Here is an 18209-nt window from a genome sequence, read left to right as displayed (position 1 = left end):
TGGCATCTTAAAATCACTTCTGTTGTCTGTTCAACCCAAAAACCTAAACATAATGAATAGCGAGCGGCCCTTAAACGTGATAGTCTGGGGTTTCTATTTCCGTCTTTCAATAAACAAAATAGGTAAATAAAAATGTATAAATACAGATAGAGACAGAAGGAAAGGTCATGTTTATGAACCAAATGATAAAGTGTAAAAAAAAAAACCTGATCGCATCACCTGATATTAGAGACTGGTGCTTTTGGGAGTCTAATGACAGACAACATTGTTCAGTTCTTTCATAGATGCCAATGGATTTTTTGTCAATGATGAGACGTAAGTAACGGAAAGCAAATATGCTTTCATCATGTGTATGTGATAAAAAAAAAAACATTCCACACAGAAATGCATGTCCTGTGACAGTCTTCCTTAACCAGGTGTTTTCCTGTCTTACCTTACTATGCCCAGAGGGAAGATCGTCCCTTCTCACTAAACACACACACACACACACACACACACACACACACACACACACACACACACACACACACACACACACACACACACACACAGACTGGCTGTGAACATTTTCTTTTGTTGTGGAGTTGAAGGCAACAGACAGTTTTACAGTACAAGCACAAACTGTGGAGCAGCAGCACAGAAGGTGGCTGCTGGAGTCAATGTAAATTTTAAACCAGTGCTAAACATGACATATTTACGATTTATCAGGCAAGAAATCATATCGCACTGAAGCCTGTGTACAGACGAATTGTCTTTTTTCCATCTATTTGTCTCCTTTTCTCTTTCTTTTCCCCTCTCTCGCCTTTTCACCTTCTTCTGTCAGTGTGAGCGCTTTTCTGAAGCTGCTGCTGGAGGGAGTCCAAAAGGACACAGTGAGAAATGAACACAGTGCTGACCTCCCAGACACCCCCAACACAGCCAATCAGATCACTTCCCCCCGACACACAAGCACTATAATTGGTTGGTGGGTGGGAAATATGACCAGTGGGGATTCAGAGTGGCGGGAAACAGGGAGGGAGTGGGGAAAAGGGGGAAGGGATAGGGAGTGGTGCTCAGGCTTTCTATGCACTTTAATCGACCCTTTGCCCAGGACAGGACAGGAAATCTCCAGAACAAAAGCTAGCTGTCATCTCCTCCTGACAGGCTTGCGCTGAACAAAGCTGGTCTCAGCTGACTGGCAAACTAAACCATCCTTTAGGGAGGTAGCTTGCTGTAATCTGGTCCTTTCCCTACATTCCAGATGTCTCTGGTGAGCAGGGTGAAAAAGCGTGCCCTGAACCCTCATAAGGGAAATAAGTCTGAATGTCGTTCCTTTCCCTGGGATAGGGTCTCAGCTGTGGCCAATCGAGGGTCGCAAAAAACCCTGCATGTACAAATACAAACATGCCCACGAACAGAAATATTCGCAGAGGCAACAGCACATTAATGCATCCTCATATGATCGCTTGTTTCATTTAACAAGTACGTATAGACGTGCCCATGCACACACCCTTCTCCCAGACATCACAGCTGCATGCCCTGAGTCTTTGCAATCTAGACTCACATCAACCACATTCCACAGCCTCCCTAAGCCCCAGGGGCAGCTTCACAGCTGGGCATGGTGCTGGGCTATCACCCCCGCCCTCACCCCCACGCTCACCATCGTACACATTCCAAAACAGAACATATCCTTCTTTCAACCCAGTATCAGTGTTTCAGATTGTTCCAGAGAACAAATCACTATGCTCTTGCTCTTTCACAGTTTACATGAGGAGGTTAGACAGAAGTGGCTTAGGCCAAAACAACAGTGGATCGAGATGACAGAGAGCTGACGGAAAGTTAATGAGTTCTTTTCAAACTCTGCTGTGAATATGGTTTTATTCTCTTGTAGTTTCTTTGAAGGTCTGTCATGTTGATAGGTGTTAAAATACATCTCGTTGCCAGTGAACAACAGCAGCAGTCGATATATGAAACCAACCTCATAATTTAATAAATAAATGTATGAGACAAGTTGTTAAGTCCAACAGAGAAAGGAACCTGGTTAGATCAAAATTTCCGTTTGGGCATCCAACACTTCTCTGCATCAGTTCATATGCTTTTTAGCTGAGCAATGACATTAGGAAGGTGGACGATATCAATTACCAAACTATCAATCACAGGTGAGAATGAGCTGGCAGCTAGCTGAGTCACAAAGTAAATAGATCAGAATGCCCCAAAGGTTCCCAAAGCAACTCTAACATCCAGATGTGTTGTAGGAAAAAATATTTCCCACAGCTGTAACCATAAAAGAATGTATGTAGCTGCATTCATCAAAAAACCTCAGTGGCATGTGTCCTTCCTGTCTACACAGTTCTCACTGATTCCAGAGACTCAAAAGCTATATACAGCAGGCCAACTGATCAGAAAGGTTGATTCTGCACTCTTGCCATGCATTGTGAAACCCCCCAACTGATAATTTACATGTCTCCGAGTGTATGTGTGTGTCTGTGGGTGTCTGTGTGTGTTTGTGTGTGTGTGTGTGTGTGCGTGTTTGTGTGCATACATGTGGGTATAATAGTGTTCATAAATGCAGGTGAGTGTAAATAGTTAAGGCCAGGCTCTGTTTCATCATTTCCGTAAATGCCACACAATATATCAGTATAACAGCATATGCCTTGGACCTTTTCCATAACTGTAATAAAGCCCATCTCCCATCAGAGCCGCTCCTGCACATTGCTCATTGCTCAGAGAGCCTAAATAAGACATGTGTGTCTGCACAAATGTGCGCACACATACTCACGGCATCTCCGATGAGCTGACACAGAAAACTAGATTTATTAAGGGAAGGGTAAAAAAGAAGAGATGAATATGAGGAATATGTGTGTGGGGGGTGTAATTTCATCAATGGACACAGGTTGTAGTAGATGGAACACAAACACACACACAGATACACAGACACACACACATAATAAATTTAACACCTCGCACAATCACAGTTGTAAAGTTCATCAGTCTCATCTATGAAACCTGTTTATTTCAGGCCTGTGACACAAAAGCCAAGCTGGCATGCAGCCTTATCTCGCCACATCCCTTGAAACGCGGCACAACCCCCAAAGAGCTCCCTGGCGCTCCACATGCCACTTTCAATTAGTTCCACAAAGAGAGTCTACCGCTACCGAAAGGAAGATGGGAGCTCATTACTGAATTCCTCCCTACTCTCAGCTTTGAAATATAGATCAGGAGGCTAAGTGTGACTGCTGGGGCCCTGGATGTGCCACTCGCTGACCATGCCATACCAGTCTGAAGTAGATGAGCACAGAGTGCTGTCTCATGGATTAGCCACTCCTCAGGTTTAACAGCGCCTGCAGCTTACCCTCTATTTCACCATTAGCTCTCTGCCTAGTCCTCTTTCTCTCATTTACTTTCTCCCTTCTCCCACTTTCTATCTCTCTCCCATTCTCCACTAAACAGGCTCCCTGAAGCCACAGCACTCAGCACTAAAACCCACAAATGGGAAAATACCAGTTCTAATAATCTGATGAGAGCATGAGAGAGAAGCAGTGGAGGTAATGTGGATATCATATCGCACAGTGGTACTATTATAGTAAGCACAGACACAGAGGCAGGAACTGATAAGGCAATGCAAATTCATTCAGGTATTCTAATGAAACTAAAGCTTTGCAAAGCTGCAAAAAGAGGCTTTTATGAAAATTAGATATTGTATAGTATATACAGAGTTCATTAGAGATTGGTCTAACGCATTAAAATCCATAGATACAAAAGTAGTTAGTAAAAGCAAATTTGTCACAAAGACAAATGCCTGAGAAATGCCTGTGAATTACTTGGGTGCATAGCAACAATGCTTTCAAAATGTGGCAGCTTTATTCAGCCTGTGATTTAACAGTCACAGGGGATCAATTTCTTATCTGGCCAGAGCAGAAAACACAATAACGGCCATGATGCAGAAATGCCAGTTCATGGTTTCCCCTCAGGCCCAGAACCAGCACCTTCACCATCATCTATCAGTTTACTTTGTAACTCATAATCTCTTTAACTACACATGCTGCTGTACCACATTCAAATTAGTGAATGTATGTCTGTGGCCAGTTTGCACATAGCTGTTGTGATTTTTTTCATGTACAGACAATATGTTTATACCTTCAGTTAACAACTTCATTAGCACCATCCTGAATTGCCACCTGCTAAGTCAGAAACAAGCAGTTAATACGAACCTAGTGGCTAAAACTAGAGATTGTGGTGGATAGGGACACATGACATGCTGATGGGCTCATGAAATCAGTGTTGTGCCCTCCAGTTAGTAAGTAATCGCCTGTCAATCTGCCATAACTTGCAGAAGTACTGTTTCAGACACCACGGCTGAAGTATTAGTTGCTAATTCAGCGTAGTAAGGGGGATGCAGGCAGGGGATGAAGAAAAGGAGGTAGAATGGGAGGAGTGGGTGGCTGGAATAACAGGGAGAGAAGAAGGGTATAGGGTCTCGATACTCTGTCTGATTCGCTTTCTATGTAAATCACAACAATCACAGGAAATGCCTGGGCCTTGGCTCCAGCTAATTGCCATGGCAATAACAAAGGAGGGCTTCCTCTGAGCAGAGAGGCAAATTAAACATTAGTTTAGAGTTTTCTTGGAGACCAAGGGACATTATAATTAACCAGAAACCAACACATCAGCACTTTGCATGCCACACGTCCCACTCTCGCAGCCTGGTGCAGGAAAACAAATGTATCTCATATTCTGGGAGAGAGGTGTTTGGAAGAGTTGGGGTTGGGGGGAGGGGGGGGGGGGGGGGGGGGTACCTGGTAGGAGATGGAGTGGGGGGAGAGAGAGAGATGGAGGAAAGAAGATAGTGAACAGCAAGGAGAGGGATGATAGTGGAATACAAGCTATGAGGAAAGACAGAGATGGAGAGAGATGCAGGAGTATAATGAGAGGAAAGGAGGTGGAGAATGATAGCCCATCTCTTCAAACCACTCCATGCTGGTAGCGAGGCATTAAAATGTACACCCACTATTAGCATACTGACCCCACCCCTCTCCTCTGGCCTTTTCTCCCTCATTATCATCAAGCATGGTACATGGGACACGGGAAACAAAAACCAAGCTCATTTCCCATCACACGTTAACCTAAATGTCATGCCAGCGATGAAATGAGAGCACAGAACAAACGATGTGTCTGTTCTGTGCAAATTTGTGCTAGTGTGGCTGTCTAGCTGGCCACCTACGGGTTAAGTCTGCGAGCACTTCATTAATGTGGGTCGGTGCAGCGGAGCATGTTGCAAGTGAAACAAACAAGCCTGGATCTAGCTGAGATATGCAACCATGGAAACTTCAGGAGACATCCTTGGATCTCCTCCCCTCCGTGGGAGGGAGGCAGAGTCCCTGACCGAGTCAGGAGGGCCAACGTTGGTCCTTGAGCAATGCAATGTGTCCTGAATGGCTGGTTCTATGTTTGATGTATGTCTGAAGGCAGCTTCAAAGTCTGGAACATTCACCGAGCCTGTCTAACCTAAATGTTCATTTAAAGCGCATGTCTCCCCCTTTAGCCAGACAGTGCTATCTCTCTGTCTATAGGCCTATCTATCTAGTTCTTACCACTCTGCTGCACTCTGCCTGTCTGTCTGACTTCCTGTTGGTCTATCTGGTTTTAAAATCTGTCTATACGTCTGTCTGTTTGTAGGTCAGGCCTGCTGGCTTGCTCAAATCTCTGCCTTTGCTCACACTGTATGGATTCAGGAAGCCATGCGAGCCACTGACCATGCCCTAGAAATCTAATCATGCAGCACTGTTGGATGTTTGTTCGTATTTGTACACACAGATGTGCATACAGGAGTGTAAATAGCCAAACATGTAAACAAACAAAAGGTGTCCCACCCAGCTATGACAGGAGGATTTTCTTTAAAGAACATAAAGCTGTCTGTTGTGTGCTCTTGTTGGTGTTTGTGCTAAAAAAACATAGGTTGTGTACTGTATTAATCACACAAGGCTAACCCCATTCTCACTTTATACCCATTTGTACACATATGCACAAACTTAAATCCCTCTGCATTAGACAAACTCATATTAGACTCATATTAGATGTAGTAATTTTGCTAGCTCTTATAATAAAAAACTTTGTCTACCTAAATTAGTAATATGTTTATGTAATGGGGCTTATTATTTTCTGACTTTTAATATTCCCCTTTTCTAACTGTAAGCTACAGTATGTGAGAAATAGCCTTAATGGCCTTAATGTCCTCAAGGAAATGTTACTTTAAGGGGAATATAGTTTGTGATACAAGCTCCATCTGCAAGCAATCCAGAGCACTGACATCAGTTCATTACATAAATTGGAGCGGGTTTAGGCCAGGCGAGAGAAAGATTATGTCACAAGGGCAAATTTGAAGGCTAAACGGGCACAGCCCACTTTTTCTGACAGCAGCATTCAGTGGGAGAAAGAATTACATCACTCCATTGAGCTTATGTAAAACACGAGACCTGCTGAAACAGTCAAACCCCCTCTGAGAAAAATATTTGAGGGAAAGCACTCCTTAAGAGATGGCCAAAAAGTGAGGGCCAGCTTCACTTTGTGTTCAGGTCACAAACAGACATCAAGAAAAACAGACAAGCAGATATAAACTTTTGCAGAAAACCGCAATCATGCCCACTAGTACTTCTAAAAAAAAAAATAAACATTTGACACTCAGGCTAAAGATATGCTGTGTGCTAAAAAAGAGAGACCTGCTAGAGAACTGGCACTAGAGGGGGTGTGAGATCTCCACCTCTTCATCAGTAGGCCTCAAGACTATCCCATGGATACACAGTAACCCAGAGGGGAGATCAAAGCCTGTGTGATCCAGTGGCTGTTATATCACCCCCAACCTGCTCTCCCATTATGGGCCTCCTGTTAAGGTGCAAGCAATAGGGAGGAGAGAAAATACAAAACAATGACCCAGTCATGTTTGTGCGTGCAACCTTCCAGGATGTTTGGCAAGATTTAATTTCCCACTTCTACAACTACATTTACATTCCACATGCCTACCATTTATTTCCATTTGACCACACTTGCATGTTTTTGCAGCTGACATGAATAGTCATAAGCTGCATATGCACTAACAAAAAAGACACACAATCTTTTTGATTCTCTTGTATGTTTCAGTCATTGCTGTGGATCAAATTTGGCATTTGCATTTTAATTCAATATTTATTTCACCAAGCTATTTAGTTGTCTGCTTCCTGCTGTCCCTACTTCATTGTTCATCTCATTTTAAACTCTGATTTTGAATCACCGCTTCCTCCCTCTGACTCTCCCCTCCCGTGTGCGTCAGCAGATGAAGCGAGGAGACGGGCACGATTGGACCTTGTTTTCTTCTCTCAGTGGAAAGGCATCTCAACAGGCCCGCTATTGACCACATCCACCAGGGGAGGGAGTGGGTCAATGTAACAGAGAGCAGGGGACCATTTTGGACCACTTAACTATAATCAGTAAATGCACCCCGGTTGCAATTAGAGCAGGGCCACCCTGAGAGTGTTCGTTTTGCTCACAGCTCTTTCTGCATTTTATTCTGCTCCACAGGAACCTTGTAATGCAAATAGCCCTCCTCGCCCTCAACTTAACAACAGGAAAGGAGACAGGAGGTGTGTTTTAGTTTGTTGCTGTCCTTACTTGGTGGTTGCTTCAAAAACACAGTATTTTTTCTGTGTTTAGCCTAGAAGCAATTTATAACTTCTTATATGTTTTTCACTACACTGGCAGCTTGTTGTAAAGAAAACCTTTTAAAACTGGGCACATGTGGTGAGAGCAAACTGAGGGTTATCATCTGTTGCAAGCAGGATCAACATTCATGGCCCACAATTTGCTCTGGTCCACAGTTATCCCTGCTTTAACCGTCTGTAGTATATCTAAAAGGGCTGTTATGGCCTGTCCTCAGATCCTTCAGCAGCTGGCTTTATGCAATTAGTCCCACAAAATGGCTTCTTTTCATAAATCTAGACTTGGGAGGGCTTGTGAAGAGAGGAGAGAATAGAAGCTTTTGTTGGCTGAAAACAAAGAGGAGACGAAAATATGTCAGGTAGCTGGTGCTATCACACTGAGCCTCTCCTATGTACCAACACACTCCTCAAGTCATTTATGATTCAGTGCACTTAGTTTTCCAATGAATACAGACAGTCACAGGGATTGACAAACACACGAACAAACAGAGGACCTTTTTAAATGATGCTGGTATATCGGTAGAACAGGTGCTGTACTTATGATTAATTTGAGCTGCAGAGTGCAGGGAGGATTCAAAGAGAAAAGAGGAGCACAAAGACGTGCAAATGAGTTTGTTTAACTCTCTCCTGCTGCTGTAACGCTTGCGTTTGACTGATTCGAGCGCAACAGTCAGGAGCATGGGTGCTTGTGACGCTTGTGGGTAGGGACATTTGACTGTATGACACCTGGTAGCACACACTAACATGCATAAAGGAAGGAACAATACAGTAGGCCCCTGACCTCCTTATGTTAAACACCTGTTTGCCGTGCAAAAAGAAAGATCAACTCATATGCGTCATATAAAGCAACCTACACATGTTTTGTGTATTTCCGTTTCCACTGCTGATATTCATTGCGTCCCACAGATCCACTGCCTGTTGAATGTTTTCAAACATGCTCAGGCAAAGCGCCTGCTGAAAACACCCAAAAACTACTGTATATGCAGGAAAGCGGTACTCTCGCATATAGAGTGCACTGAAACGCTCTAAGGTATGAGGCTCTGTGATAAATATGGCTTCTAGATGTGATGATTGAAATGCTAGGCAGATTTGCGAGAGGGTCAGAGGTCAGGATAAAGGCAATGGAGAGAGGAAGGGAGGGATGGAAGCAGGAGGACATCTGAGAGAAAGAGGGAGGTTAAGGGAGGATGGGGCGGATGGGAAGATGTAAAAAGAAGCAAAGAGGGAAAAAGGGGGACAAGGGCCAGGGATCACTGGTGAAAGTTTCCTGCTGTTTTCTCAGCTGTTCCTCTTGGTGCTCTGAGTAATGCTGCGTACAAGGCCAGAAACTCTGGGTATGTTTAATAGCCCATCCCGCCTTCGTTGTGCTGTTAATCGCACACACTTACTAGTAGTGAATGAACACACCTAAAAAAATCCCATCTTTGTGTCTGACTCGAAGCCTCATTGTCACCATGGTGACACTGTGAATAATAGACTTGGTTTGGGAGTTTGGGCCTTTGGGGGGTATTGAGCTCCTCCAGCACCTGTGCTTTGTGTCAAGAGCTTGGCACACATGTTGGCCTAAGATGGGGGATTTGCAACATCATTTACGAAGCTGCTTAACTCCCAGAAAGATGTGAGCATATTTAGGAGCGCTGCTAACAGCGAAAGGCCAAAGTCTTTAATAAGAAATTAGAAACCTACTGTGGAGATGTAAGAGAAGCAAGACTTCTATGAACTGTCACTGCTATGAAAACCTGTATTCAAAGCCAACAGTGATAACACTGCCATGGGTAGAATCTATACATTTTGTGTGCTGAGAGGGAGCATAAATGCGCAACGTGTGCAGCTGGTAACAGGCCACTGATAAAAGACAATTTGGATTTCTCTGTGTAACCGAGAGCTTCGGTTGGACCACAGGTCCCTGTGCAACAAAAGACAGAATGAAGCGAGAGAAAAACGGAGAGATTGAGAGTGAGACAGGGAATGAGACAGAAAGAGAGAGAGGTAAAGGCAAGCCAGACAGTGAGAGAGTGAGAGGGGGAAGGGTGAAACACACAGCATCCTGGCCCACCTGGGCAAACAATAGCTGTGAGATGAGAGCGTGGCTCAAGGGCCCTCCCTGTCCCTCAAGTACACAGCTGTCGGTTGGGGGCAGGCAGGCAGATCAAAAAAGCCCCAGTTTAGTTCAGGTGTTGCACCTTCAGAGGCAAACGGACAATTTTGGAACAAGAGCCTCGGTTGCTAAGGCAACGGCCGCAACAGAAAGACTCTTTTTAGAACTAATGTGAAATGATGCGTGTTAATGTTCTTCATGTATTATAACGAAAACACAGGACAAAAACTTGATTTGTATACACTGTTCAAAGGCATAAGGACGTTTTATTTAAGTCATCAATGTTAAATGTATTTCTTGTTCTAATGAGAGAATTATTCTGTACTTTATTTGTGTGTTTAAAGCAGCTTGTGCTGGCTCCGCAGTTGTGTGCTGATGAATTTCTGTCTGCCTAATAAATCTATGCTAAGTATACCGAGCTTTGATTTCTTCTTAGTGTGTACGAGTCTTCAGTGGAATACATAAAGAAAACCTGCTGTACCCACTTTTGCTTGAGCTTCAGTTGCTTTTGATTAGTGTGAGAAGTGCAACTATAGTGTTGGTGAATAACCTATGAATTACAGAGCTTGTTTCAAGAATGGTATGTATGTCAATGTCAGAAAGTTGAGAGAGCTTGAAGTTAGTGTGTATATTGAAATGTCATCATAAAAGAGACCACAGAGTGTTGAAAAATGCATGTAATTCGCTTTCACTTACAAGGACAACAACACTGTCTTTGTTTAAAGACAAGCCATCTGTTTGATGATATATAGATTCTGGCTGTAATGAAAGACTGTGTGGTGGTGTTGCTGGCTCCTTGATTTCCCCGCTGTGTTTAAAGCAGTGATCTGAGTTATGTCCAGTCCATGCTGATAACACACACTGAGATGCCATGTTGTCTCAGCTCAGTGACAGTCAGTCAGGCCACGCCTGGTGCCACATCACATGCGTTCACTGCACATGTTTGTGTATGTGTGCAATTACCTTTGCTGCAAATCTTCCTGTAGGGTCATTAGGTGATTTGAGGAGGTGACCACTGATGACGCTGTGTGTGGCAACACAGGATATAACCTCTATGCACATACACATGCCAAATTGCCTAGTAGGATTCTACTCCTTTTATACAATTAATATTCTTCTTTCTGTTTTATTGCTTTCTTTTTTTTTATGATTGAATGCTTTTTAGGGTCCTTTATTCTTCTTGTTATCTAAAATCTTTCTGGAACATAGCTTTTTTGTTGTGTTCTTTGCAGGCTGGTGTGTAGCATTTTAATGCTTTTTGGTGCTTTCCAGCTTTGTGCACTCAATAACTAGCTGAACTCAACAGACAATCTGACGCTCGTAACTCATAAAACACTGGGATTAGTTTTCAAAGCTTGGTAACCAAGCACACAGGGAAAGTTCATTAGTCTGCCTTGCTTTTCTTTTGTGAAATTTAGCAGTGAGGCAGTTTGATTTAAACAATAAAATATGGCTGTTTTCCTCTTTTGATGCAGCCTGTCTGCAGTAGTAATCTCTAAAGCAATAGCTTTGCCCAGAAGTCGACTAAAACTCCCTTAGATGCTGTCCCATTCCTAATCCTAACCCTTTTAATATTTAACCAGGATCCAATACAAGAGTAATTATTTTTCCAAACAAATTACGCCTCAGGCCAAAACCACTGCAATCTGATACACCATAGCGATACATTCTCCGTCACAAGGCACTATTAGTCATTTTAAATTATTTATCAAGCTTGGGTGAATTAGGATTTGCTCCAGTCCTGTTTTATGACAAGCAGACAGCTTCAACAGGATCATGAGCAGCCATAAATACAAAAAAAAAAAAAAACTTTTTTAAAAAGCTCCTCTGGAAAAAGCAGTGAGAGATGTCCATATGTGAAGAGTTCACTGACATGCAAGCAATATTAAACTGATGATGCTGATTTTAAGATATCTTATTGTTGCCATGCTGTAGTTGCATATTATAACTTTTTTCATATGTTTCACTTTTAACTAAAGGGACATATATAAAATATTTCTGATCCTATCGGAATTTTACTATCATAAATGAACGTAATGTTAATAGGAATAAAAAGTCGCATAGCAATGTGGCTTTATGACTTGATGAGTGGTGCTGAAAATAGCTTGTGCGGTAAGGACAGAGTCTCATTTAATTCTGCCATCTGCAATGAAAAATAGCAACATTTTTATAGAGCAACAACTGCCACCATGAATAGGAGCTATGTTTAACTGGGCTGTCAAAAATCTTCTATCAAACATGATGAACACATTTAAAGGGGGGGCATAAAAGCAAGGAGAAGAATTTGTTAAAATTGTAGTTAAAGGAAAATCAATTTATTGTGTGGAACCAGGCATGGCCTTAAATAAAAAGAGGGAGGGAGAGCAGGGTGTGGGGTTATCAAAGCCTCTTTTTCTGTCTATACAGGGGCCCCACTGGGTGGCTGAGCAGTGAAGAGGTCTGCCCACTTGCCTGCCACAAATTAGCCAAACTATTTACCCTCATATATGCACATTAGCAAATTCCTCAAATTGAAAAAAACAAACAAACAAATGCATCTGTTTTGTTCTGTTGAAAACTTCATGGGAGCCTGCATGGGCCTCTGCACACCAGGCATTCTCTGTCACAGTGGCAGTTGGTCCGAACACAGACCCAGTCAGCATGGAGCCAATTGCAGGTCCCTGCCGGGCCTCCCCAATCTCCCCAATCCTCTGTCCAGCTGGGCAGCTCTAGCTTGGATCAGTCTCTCTCAGTGTCTCGGCTGCCCTCTGTCTGTATGTGTTGTTGACAGTTTCTGTTTTTTACTGTCTTTATGACTTTCTTCCTCTGTAATTGGACCAATCTGAATTCATCAGTAGTCCCATGACCTGCCTTAAATAAGGAAATTCAAGGTCCCATAATGAACATTTCTTTTTTCCCGCTCTCTTTAGCAAGTCTTCACTGCCCTTGCTGCATATTTTCCATCCTGGTGTTAGCTTTTAAATATTCATGCCAGTGAATGGAAGAGGTGAGGGGGGCGAGAGGAAGGTGAGGGGAGGTGGGAGAGAAGAGAAAGAGAAGAAGGGCACGAAGGAGCCAAGGCAGCTCGCAGTGGTGGGGGCTACACCCTTTCTGGAGCTCCCTGCGGAAGGATAGCGGGCATACAGGAATGGTGGAGGGGAGCATCAGCAGGAGGCTCATGATTTATTTAGACCTCGGGGCACCTGTGCCAGTCAGCCGATGATGGCCATCACCCTGCCAACCCACTGGTGCTTAAATCCAGAAAAGAAAGACAAATATGAAGCAAGCAGGGGAATTAATATACGTATCCTGCGGAGAGAAATCTCACCTGTCCAGTTAATGACTTTAAGACTTAAGAGAAAAGAAATTCCATTTTTCTGAGCTCGTAACTTGTAAACTCTACAAAACATCTGTAACGTTGAAGAGGTTCCCGCTTGTGTGTCCTCTGCCACATTTGCTGTGTGGAAAATCCTGTTTTTCAAATAAACCAATCAATATAAGGGAGAGAGATTGCAGCCTTAGTGAGCTTGAGTGGGCGGCTCGCTGCGTTTTATCAAGGCAGCTTAATTTCCGTCAGCTTAATATCGAGGGAAATGTATGGAAATTGGACTGCAAAGGAGAACAAAGACAAGTAGCCGGGATGAAACGATGTGGTGAAACTCAGAAAGCTCTGTCTTATCGTAGGAACACACTGTCCCACACCGGATGCAGAGGTGCTCAAACACAGACATGCACCACACACATGCGGGCAGCCTGTCATTGTGTATTGACAGGTGAATCCTTCAGCTCGGCAAAAAAGTTCACTTTTTTTTATAACAGTTGAGAAATTCTTATTCATTATTTGCCAAAATGTGTGCGGCTGACTAGTGTATATGTTGAGTATGCTTGACTACTGGTAGTTAATTAGCTTAGCTGCTACATGTCTTCTGCTTGCAGGATGCTCTGTGGAGACACATGGAAGAGCTGCCCAGAGGCAAATTATAAATGAGAAACAGGTTATTAGGATTCTGTCATGCATACTAAGGTGTTATGACTGTCATAAAAAGCACAGTAGTGAATACAGGGAGCAGTAATTATCATTTTAGGGATCTTTCTTTTATTTGCAATTTCCTGATAAGAGCCAATGAGTTCAGCATCTACAGTAAACAACAACAGAACAGCCATGCCCCTGAGTGGTCACAAGCTGGAAAAATAAAGCTTAGTATAAGACAAGCCAATGAAAAAGTCAGCAAAAAAGTAACAACAGACCACAACAGCCACCCAGTCAGGCTGAGCCTAATGAAAGCTCATCTGCATTAGTAATAATCTGCCATTGCTTAGGGGAAAGGGAGCGTTGTTCCGGTACTGGTGAGGAATGTGAAACAACGACCTTCCGAACACCCCTGCCTCTGTCCTTCTACCCTCTTTTCCCCCTTTCTCCTTCCCATACAAAATACTTTTTCAGAATCTTCCCATAAACAACAACTGCACTTTTAGCAGCGCCTTTCCATCTTTTCCAAATCCATCTTTCCTCTGTGGCAACCCGATCCTGGCGTTCAGCTCCCTTTCTCTACCTCTCTGGTACATACACATTAACACACGCTTCACAGAACAGTAACTAATAGCAACCTCATTCATTAAAACACCTCTTAATGTTTCGCACGGAGGCAGGGTAAATGTGGTGGAACGCCTGCCCTGTCTGGCTGGCAGTGTGACGCTAACAACAGATAGAGAGACAGATATACAGGTGGGGCAGGGGCTCATCTTACACTCAGCCCGCCCCATGACTACACCACCCCTGATGGAGACAGATACATATTTCATCAGTTATTAAGGCTAGGACATAAGCCCGGGGGTGTCAGAGATCCTACGCTAGCATCAGCCAGCTGCACCCATCTTTACTGCCAACATGAATAAAGATATGGGCTCTAAAAGTAGAACAAGAATACGTGGAGAGATCCATACTATGAGCTTTTTGTGAAGTTTCCATCTGAATGCATTAAGATCTCTGCTACCAGGGGGCTTTCGTTTCAAACTGATAGTACTGAGACTACACAGAGTAAACAGGCCACTTCTAGATTACTAGTGACATAAACAAGTTTACTTAATTTCAGTTAAAGTACAATGTGTAATATTCTAATTCTCTGGGCCCTAATACTGCAGTACTGCACCACACTTGTACATGTTGCCAATGCAGGTTTAAGTCTGAAGTGTGTAATGTGTACATGTTAAATAACAGGCACAGGCTGGCAGGTGCCGACATGTGCTTAGTACAGCTTCAGGCTTCTGGGTTGTTAATATTAAGATTAATTACTGGGGGAAATTACTCTTGAAATTACTGTCTCTTTCTCTGTCCTACTGTCTTGTGGCATTTAAGCAAAACTCCAAAACATCCACTGTGAGAAAAGCCTTGCTGTATTTCTACAGAAAGGTTGGGGTACACTTGAACAACCATGGAAATATCGAAGGGTTCCAAACAGCTGTTTCAAAGGTGGGCTGAAAAGAAAGGAGTGGAACAAAGCAGTGGAATAATGAACTAGTTAGATATGGGGATAATAGCACACATTTCCAATATCTTCTGTTACTGTTAGTGTTCCATTCACTTTTACATTTAAAAAGTAATCAAAAAATGTCATATTGTTGATTTCAGAAACGTATGGAAACAGTCAAACCCATTCCAATGAATTTCAACACTGGAAAGTTGTGTGTGTGAGCATCAAAATCTCACTCTTAAATCAGAGTATCTTTGAGAGAACATACTCAGTGACATCACTGCTACCTGTCTACCCTGTCTTTTCACATACCTTACAAACATCATATAGTCCTAAACTATGTCTTGCTGCATTCTTCTCATCTCATTGCCTTTAACCAATGAGATAAATAGGACAAACATACCCAGCTGGGACAAGACATAATCCCTTTATCTGGCACGGGGTAAGCTTGACTAGGCCGGTCACCATCATTAGCTGTAGGCAAGAGGGAAAAGGGGGAGAAGGAAAGGAGAGGAAATAAGGATAAAAAAAGTAGGGCCAGGTTTAGGTCACAAGTTGATGTAATGAGGACAAAAACACTACTGCTTAATTAAGAACAGCACTGAAAGAGACACTGAACCAAGATTACTGTGACCGTAAGGTAAATGTTTAAATATTTGCAGTGAGACCGGCTGCTTTCAAGTACAGTGGCACCATGTGCTACAGACAGGCATATTTGACAAGGATAGATGAGCTCAGCTACATGAGCCTGTATTCACAAAGCACTGAAGCGAACCAAGTTGAAACTCTAAGCACCCTGAAAGCTGTTCTTTCAAATAGCACATCACTTGTTTACCTTGAATACTGGTGTTTTATTTGCATGAGTCAACCTTGTGGAAAACCCATAACTCATTCACAAGGCTATTACAGCACATGCAACATCAACAGCATATCTATGACATATCTAAAATACAAACAGGATGGTATGCGGAGAGCATGAAAGGTCTGTGGATGTAAGCAGCAGCAGGTGACAATAACTTAGCAGGTGCAATGGATTTGAAATTATGTTTTCTTTAGTTTCATGTAGATGGTCAGACAGATGAAAGACATGGTTTCAGAATTGCTCGTTACCATCATTATCCAATTCTCATTCATGTAACTCATCAGTCAAAAACAGACACTGCTGTGGAAAACTTAAGTGCACTTAGAGAAGACACAAATATTTTGTTTAACGAGAACCAAAGAAGACAAGTGAGGGATGTTCTTGTTATCCAAATAGCACATAGGATATAAAGTAACACAGAGCCAGTCACTTGGAGCTGGCAAATCACACCTGTATGTAATCTCTAGGCTGTAAAGGTACCATCTGCAACAGAAACTATCCTGCTATCTTCTCATCTGAAATCATCAAAGATGGTTTGATGTTCTCTAAGCTTTTGAACTCACTATGAACTCAACCCGCAGCCAAAGTTTATTTGTTGCCCAAAACGGCATGTGATGTTAAGACACCCGTAGTGCTCATGTCCCATGAGCTCATTCTTTGAATCGAATTGAAAGACTTGTCTCATTCCTCACGAGTCCTGGTAAAGCACACACTCAGTATGTGCATGACATACAAAAAGCCCTGTGACACACACACACACACACAAACACACACACACACATACACACACACACACACACACACACACACACACACACACACACACACTCTCCCAAATACCTCAAACCACGGTCACCAAGTCCCTGGTCTAAGTTTTGGTGGCTGGTGTGTAATTTTCTGGTCAATGTCAGCCTTTCTTTCCCCTCCTATGCTGCCAAGAGGAAATGAAGGGATGATCTCTCTGCTCTCCTCCACTCGTCACTCCCGGAGAAAACAAACAAGATTTTTTTTTTATGCCTGCTTGTTGACCTACAGCTCAGGAGCAACAACAACAGGCTACTAGTGGTGTTTACTTCAGGATGAGCTGCTTAAACCGATATAACATCATTGGCCCGTTGATATGAACAACCCATTTCCCAAACTGGGACTTGTATAGATTTGGGAACTAGTGAGGGAAAATGTTTATAAAATACACTTTAATAAAGACTAAAGCCCAAACTAATTCATAATAGACCTGTTAGCTGTTATAAAATTACCTAATAGAGCAGTTTAAATCTCATTACTCTTTACTCTAAGCTCTTTTTTAGTGTACGCCTTACCAACTTCCTTTCAACAAGAAATTTCAGTGCAGCATATATAAAAAGCTAGCGCTGACTGTAAAGATAACAAAACCAAACTTTTCTATCAACACAATCCACTAAACTGGGGCAACAAACTTCTCCTGACAGTATCTGCTCTATGCACTGCTGCAGAGCCACCACCTGGCATACAAGTGTGTGGTATGTGTGTGTGGTAGTGTGTTTACATGTGTGGTGCCGTGGCTCATGCACACCTGTTCTCCCATCAGCCCGAGCGCCAGGGCTGAGCCCCAAACAAAGCATCTCTGTGAACGGATATGGATGGTGCTTGATTCCCCAACCCTGCATCGGCTGAAAACTAAACACACTGCTGGCTGTGGGCGAAACAGACTGTTTAAGAAGTGCAGGGAGAAGAAAGAAAGGCCTTTCCAGAGAGTCATCTGGTTCTAATGCAGGGCCCGCTGGTGTGGATTACAGGCACATATTACAGGAGAACTCAGGCTGACCCCTCATCTCTATCCCAGGGGAAATGGGAGCCAGCCATGGTGATCGGGGGCTGAGGGTCTGGGGGCCTGGTGGGGCAGCAGGGTGAATAGAAGCCTGTGGGCAGTCTGCCACCACACATGATTGGTGCCCTTCTTCAATGTGGGAGTTTCTCTGGGATCCTTTCAAAACCCTCTATTCAAAACAGGAAAAAAATACCTTCTTTCTCTGAACGTTTCAATTATACTAAAGCATTTCTTTGCTTCAAATATTCCCATGTGGCCAGTCACACCTTCACCAGAGCTTCAGCAGATTACACACACTTTCTTTATTTGGCAAACTAACACTATA

At 43.1% G+C, this 18209-nt stretch overlaps 1 protein-coding gene across 6 annotated transcripts in view; it reads right to left on the bottom strand.

Moving 5' to 3' along the window:
• The window catches only part of hipk2 (homeodomain interacting protein kinase 2), a 66523-nt gene that overhangs the window by 31013 nt on the left and 17301 nt on the right, over positions 1–18209 (bottom strand). The window lies entirely within an intron of this gene.

Source organism: Channa argus, chromosome 4 (assembly GCF_033026475.1).
Source record: "Channa argus isolate prfri chromosome 4, Channa argus male v1.0, whole genome shotgun sequence".
In the NCBI taxonomy this organism is placed as follows: domain Eukaryota; kingdom Metazoa; phylum Chordata; class Actinopteri; order Anabantiformes; family Channidae; genus Channa; species Channa argus.
Note: the sequence above shows the minus strand (reverse complement) of the source record. Positions and strands in the feature narration are given on the sequence as shown.